We start from the raw sequence: 6,513 nt of genomic DNA on the forward strand, positions 1-6,513 counted from the left end.
GAACCAGTGGATGGGAGATTTCTCTCTCTCTCTCTCTCTCTCTCTCTCTCTCTCTCTGTTCTGTCTTTCAAATGTAAATATTCAAGACAAGAATGTCTGCAATCCTCATGGCTAGACCAAGAAGACAAGAAGAAGAAATGAAAAAGACATGAAAACATAAGGATGTGCAGTACCTGGCGGGAGCAGGTGGCTGGCAATGACCGGTGAGGCTTGCTCAGCAGGCGGGAGGATGCTGATGCCTCCTTGTGATGAAGCAGATTCTTCAGCCCTGTGTGGTGCAGGAGGGATTCTGGGCCCTCCCTTTCCCAGGGAGCTGCCACAGGGAGATCCTCCCTCCCTTCACACTGGCAACCTTACTTAGGCTCTATCAAAGGCTGGCTCCACCCAGAAGTTTGGAGCGTAGGATGCCGAGGTAAGAAAACAGGTCCCTTTAGGACTCATTTTACTGCGGCTGTGGCGGTGTCAGGTGTCAGACTGTTCTTTCTAAATAAGAAGTGGTGGCGGTTCTTCTGCCTTTCCCTGAGTTGCTTTTGTGCTTCTCTTCCCGCTTATAGTTAGAGCGGGATTTGGCTCCCCAGTCATGAAAATGTTTAAACCCCCAAGTCTTAGGCTACAGGGTAATGAATTAATGTTGTTGGTTGATGGCTTAAGGGTGGAGTCTTGATCTGGGAGACGGGCCCAGTGGGAAGTCTTTAGGTCACTGGGGACATGCTCTTGGAAGATCATTCTCATGCGAGGGTTGATTATTTTCAGCCCAGCTGGTAGCTCTCTCTGCTTCCTTTTCCACCATCCACTCTCACCAGATGTCTGAACCAGCAGGGTTAATCTGGGATTGTGAACCTCCAAACTGGAAACTGAAATAAAGCTGCTTCCTTCCTGAGTAGCTCGTGTGAGTATTTTAGTTGTAGAAACAAAAAAGCTGCCTAGTGCCACTCCCATATTGTTCCAATAAATTCCTTTTATGCTTGACAGCCAGAGTTGATTTCTGATGTTTGCAAGCAAGTACCTTGGAGTACCCTGGTACTCTGGAGTTTCTGTGTACCAAGACAGTCTGAAACTTTTCTCCAATGTCTACCATCGGGCAGTTCTTGTAGTAAACTAATCATTCATTTGTTCAATTAGCTCTGCTCCATAGTCAGAGAATTCAAACACTTTAAGGTTATAAGTGTGCCTTGTAGATTAGTTGGGAGTGGGGGAGGGGTGGAGGGCAGGGCACAAGGATCTATTTAACCTGGGCATTTAACTAAAATCAACTCAGCAGTCAAAACTTAGCCAACAATTACAGATGTAAGATAGAAGAGAATTGTAGGACATGTAGCTCATGCTGGGATAAACCACCCAAAGAGCTAAAACATTCTGGATTCAATCTGCGGCATAAAAAAATACATAATGTGGACATGTGCTTAGCCAGTTAGGATACCAGAGTGCCTGGGTTTTACTCCCAGCTCCAGCTCCTGACTCCAGCTTCCTGCTAATACAGGTCCTGGGAGGCAGTGGTGATGGCGCAAGCAGTTGGGTTCCAGCCACCCATGTGGGACACCTGGATTGAGTTCCTGGCTCCCAATTTTGGTCTTGGGCCATCTCCACCTGTTGTGTGCTTTTGGGGAGTGAGTGGTGAGTAGGAGCTCTCTGTGTCTCAAATAAATAAATAAAATAAACACAGTGTATCTTTAAAAATTCATGAAAAGACCAAAGGAGGGGTGGCACTGTGGCATAGCGGGTAAGGCCTCCACCTATAGTGTCGACATCCCATATGGGTGCTGGTTCGAGACCTGGCTGCTCCACTTCCGATCCAGCTCACTGCTGTGGCCTGGGAAAGCAGTGGAAGATGGCATGGGAGACTCAGAAGAAGCTTCTGGTTCCTGGCTTTGGAGCAACAAAGCTCTGGCCATTGTGGCCATCTGGGGAGTGAACCAGAGGATGAAAGACCTTTATCTCTCTGCTTCTGCCTCTCTGTAACTCTGCCTTTCAAATAATAAATAAATAAATATTGAGGCCAGCGCTGTGGCTAGAAGGTGAAGCCCCCGCCTGCAGTGCCGGCATCCCATGTGGGCGCTGGTTGGAATCCTGGCTGTTCCACTTGCGATTTAGCTCTCTGCTATGGCCTGGGAAAGCAATCAAGGATGGCCAAACTCCTTGGGCCCCTGCACCCATGTGGGAGACCTGGATGAGGCTCCCTGCTCCTGACTTCAGATTGGTGCAGCACTGGCCGCTGTGGCCAATTGGGGAGTGAACCAGCAGCTGGAAGATTCTCTCTCTCTCTTAGCCTTTCTGTATAACTCTGACTTTCAAATAAATAAATCTTTTTAAAAAATAAAAGTAAGGAAAAAATTACAAAAAAAAAAAAAAGTTTAAAAAAAGACCAAAGGACCCACTGTCTGGAGTAAGTTTATATGGTGTGTTTTGCTGCCATCTAGAGGATTATTTTAGAACTAAACTGTGTGAGCAGAAATTCAGAGACTGGAACTGGACAAAGCTTTTAGTGAAAGCAGGATTCCCTGGAGTTTTGAATGAGAGCTTTTAGATGGTTTGTGGCTGGAAGTAATAACACTTTGGGTCATGAACTCATTTTATGATGTGATGAAAGTAGGCACACTGTAAGAAATGAGTATACTAAGCTGACACATTTCCAGAGTGCTGGGGTCACCAGCATCACATTTCAGAGCCAAGAACCTCTGCTTAAATGGCAGCTAACTAAAAACTCAGAATGCAAATTTATCTCAAACATTAATTCAGCCCAAAGATAGGCTCCAAATGCATCTATTTTTAAAAGATTTTTTATTTACTTGAGCTGCAGAGTTATAGACAGAGACAGGGAGAGACAGAGAGAAGTCTTCCATCCGCTATTTCATTCCCCAAATGGCCACGATGGCCAGAGCTGTACCAGTCCAAAGCCAGAAGCCAGGAGCTTCTTCTGGGTCTCCCAAGCAGGTGCAGGGGCCCAAGCACTTGGACCATATTCTTCTGTTTCCCAGGTCATCAGCAGGGAGCTGGATCTGAAGTGGAGCAGCTGGGATTCAAACTGAAACCCATATGGGATGCCGGCACTGCAGACAGATGCTTCACCTACTACACCACAGCCTCCAAATGCATCTATTTCCAAAATATGCCTGAGCTCTGCTTTTCAATTCCCAGGGAGATATCAGCAGACACAGAGACAGGCATGTGTGAGCAAAAGCCATACAGGGGAATCAGTCCAGCCAAGCCAAGTCCTCTCGGTGTCCAGTACTACCCTGGAGGGCCTCTCTGCTTGTTCCAGGGCAGTAGGTGCAGGTGAACAGGGAGCCAGTGCTGGAGCAGGGTGGGCTGTGCTGGAACATGGCTGTTCCATTTGTCATGTGTGTGACTTTGTGTTTTTTTTTTTTTTTTTCAGGCAGAGTTAGGCAGTGAGAGAGAGAGACAGAGAGAAAGGTCTTCCTTTTTCCGCTGGGTTCACTCCCCAAATGGCCGCTACTGCCGGCGCACTGCAGCTGGTGAGCTGCGCCGATCCGAAGCCAGGAGCCAGGTGCTTCCTGCTGGTCTCCAATGCAGGTCCAGGGCCCAAGCACTTGGGCCATCCTCCACTGCCTTCCCGGGCCACTTCAGAGAGCTGGACTGGAAGAGGAGCAACCAGAACAGAATCCAGCGCCCCAACCGGGACTAGAACCCGGGGTGCCGGCGCCGCAGGTGGAGGATTAGCCAAGTGAGCCGTGGCACCGGCCATGTGTGTGACTTTAGACCACAGCCTGTTTCCCTAGGTACAAAATAGATAAAATAATGGTACTTGCAGGCCGGCCCCGCGGCTCACTAGGCTAATCCTCCGCCTAGCGGCGCTGGCACACCAGGTTCTAGTCCTGGTTGGGGCGCCGGATTCTGTCCCGGTTGCCCCTCTTCCAGGCCAGCCAGCTGCTGTGGCCCGGGAGTGCAGTGGAGGATGGCCCACGTACTTGGGCCCTGCACCCCATGGGAGACCAGGAAAAGCACCTGGCTCCTGGCTCCTGCCATTGGATCAGCGCGGTGCGCCGGCCGCAGCGCGCCGGCCGCGGCGGCCATTGGAGGGTGAACCAACGGCAAAGGAAGACCTTTCTCTCTGTCTCTCTCTCTCGCTGTCCACTCTGCCTGTCAAAAAAATAATAATAATAATAATAAAAATAATGGTACTTGCCACTTTGGGTTAAATGAGATAATGACTGTAAAATATATATCCAGTGTATGACACACACTAAATGTTGAATTAAATGCAGATGGGTTTCTTGGTCTGGACTTGATGGGACATTACTCCCGGCTCTTGCTTTTGCAATGTGTCTCTGAAAGTGGAGCATCAGGGGACGGGTGTTATGGCACAGTGAGCTAAGCAACTTTCTGTGATGCTAACATTCCATGTCTGAGCACCAGTTTGTGTCCCAGCTGCTCCGTTTCTGATCCAGGTCCCTCTTAATGTGCCTGAGAAAGAAGTGGAAGATGGTCTAACTGCTTGGGCTCCTGCTATCACAAGGGAAGACCAGGATGGAGTTCCCAGCTCCTGGCTTCAGCCTGGCCCAGCCCCCACCATTGTGGTCATTTGGGGAGTGAACCAGTGGATGGAAGATTCTCTCTCTCTGTCTCTCTGTGTGTGGATGTGTGTGTGGATGTTGTTCTGTCTGCTACTCTGCCTTTTAAGTAAATAAATCTTTTTTTGATTTCTTTATTTATTTGAAAGGCACAGTTATAGAGAGGCAGAGAGAGGGAAGGAGGGAGGGAGGGAGGGAGAGAGAGAGAGAGAGAGAGAGAGAGAGAATCTTCTAACTGTTAGTTCACTCTCCAAATGGCCACAACAGCCAGAGCTGGGCCAGGCCAAAGCCAGGAGACAGGAACACTTCTTCCAGGTCTCCCATGTGAGTGCAGGGGCCCACGTACTTGAGCTATCCTCTGCTGCTTTCCCAGGCTCATTAGCAGGGAGCTGGATTGGAAGTGAAGCAGCCAAGATTTGAACCGGCGCCCACATGGGTTGCAAGCACTACAAGTGGCAGCTTTTATTCTCTATGCCACCGCTCTGGCCCAAATAAATAAATCTTTGAATTTAAGCATAGGAAGAGATCCAGGTGAACACTGAAGCAGCACCCCAGAATCTCTCTCTCTGTCTGGAATAGAATAAAATTAACAAAAATAGAGGGGAATCAGCCAGAAACTCACAGTCAAACAAAGAGGATATAGTCTTACTCAATAAACTTCAAAGCATGGCAGTTAGGGAGGAAATGGAAGATTCTGAGGATGGTGAAATGGCTGGGTAAGAGGTAAGAGGTGATGTTCCTGACTCCAACCCAACGCCCAGATGAGGCAGGAGAAAGGGCTGCCACAGGAGTGCAGAGGACGCCCAGAAGAGGCAGGAGGAAGGGCTGCCAAGGGAGTGCAGAGGAAGATCCAGTTATGGTAGTCATTATAGCTGCTCTTTTTTTCTCCAGGCTCCCGGTAGAATCCATTTCCCTGCTTCATTTCAGTTTTGCTCTTGAGGCAGTGGGTGTCTAGCCTAGGAATTAAGGTGCCTGTATCCCATATGGGAGTGCCTGGGCTTCGAGTCTCAGTTCTGTTCCTGCTTCCAGCAGTAAATGATGGCTCAAGTTACTGGACTCGTGTCACCCACAGAGAAGACTTGAACTGAATTCCAGGCGCCTGATTTCACTGTCAGCCCAGCTTGGGCCATCGCAAGCATTTGAGGAATAATCCAGTGGATGAGCGTCCTCTCCGTCAGTCTGTCTGCTTCTCTCTCTATCTCTCTGGCTCACAGATAAGTAAATCACTTCATTACCTTTACAGTGTTAAGGTTGGTGAGGGTATAGAGAAATTAGAACTCTTGCACATTGTTAGTGGTATAGTACGTTGGTGCAGGTGCTGTGGAATACAGTTCCCTTCCAATATGTAAATAAAATCCTTGACAGCATTAAAATTTATTGCTTCCAAAGAAACAAGCTCCTGGGTCCATGTCAGAATCCACACCTGACATTGACCTTCAACACATAGCCCTCGTTTGCTTTGAGCCTATTAAAGCATTGCCACTTAGACTCCACCTTTCCCTCGAGTCCTGGAATAACTCTGTTCTATCCCTTGTTTGGTGAGTCATACCTAGGGTTGCTCAAGTGTGCCATCCCTCTCTGCAATGATACAGTAACCTCATTTTGCCAGTGTTAAGTTTAGCCTAAAAATTCATCCATAGTGACCTGTAACCTAACTTGATAAGTTAACAGACTGCAACCTATTATTGGAACAAATGGCTAAATCTCAGCCAATCACAAGAAGCCAAATGTTCAAACCTTGTTCAAGACAGGAGCAGCTGTAAGTAGGTGGACTGTCTCTGTACCTCGGTGCCTCACTTCTGTCTTCTGTACAGCTCTTCCTTTCTCTGTGTATGGGTATAATTGGCCCATGTGGTTCTGAACCACTTTTGATCCAGAATGCTACCCAATTCTAGAATCCCAAGTCAAAAAGCCAATTAAGATCTGCAAAACTAGATTAGTCATAAATGTGTCTGGTGGCACTGGATGGCAAATTTGTTGTCCT

This window comes from Oryctolagus cuniculus, chromosome 17, assembly GCF_051225735.1.
Source record: "Oryctolagus cuniculus isolate XC-2025 breed Fujian yellow rabbit chromosome 17, ASM5122573v1, whole genome shotgun sequence".
In the NCBI taxonomy this organism is placed as follows: Eukaryota; Metazoa; Chordata; class Mammalia; order Lagomorpha; family Leporidae; genus Oryctolagus; species Oryctolagus cuniculus.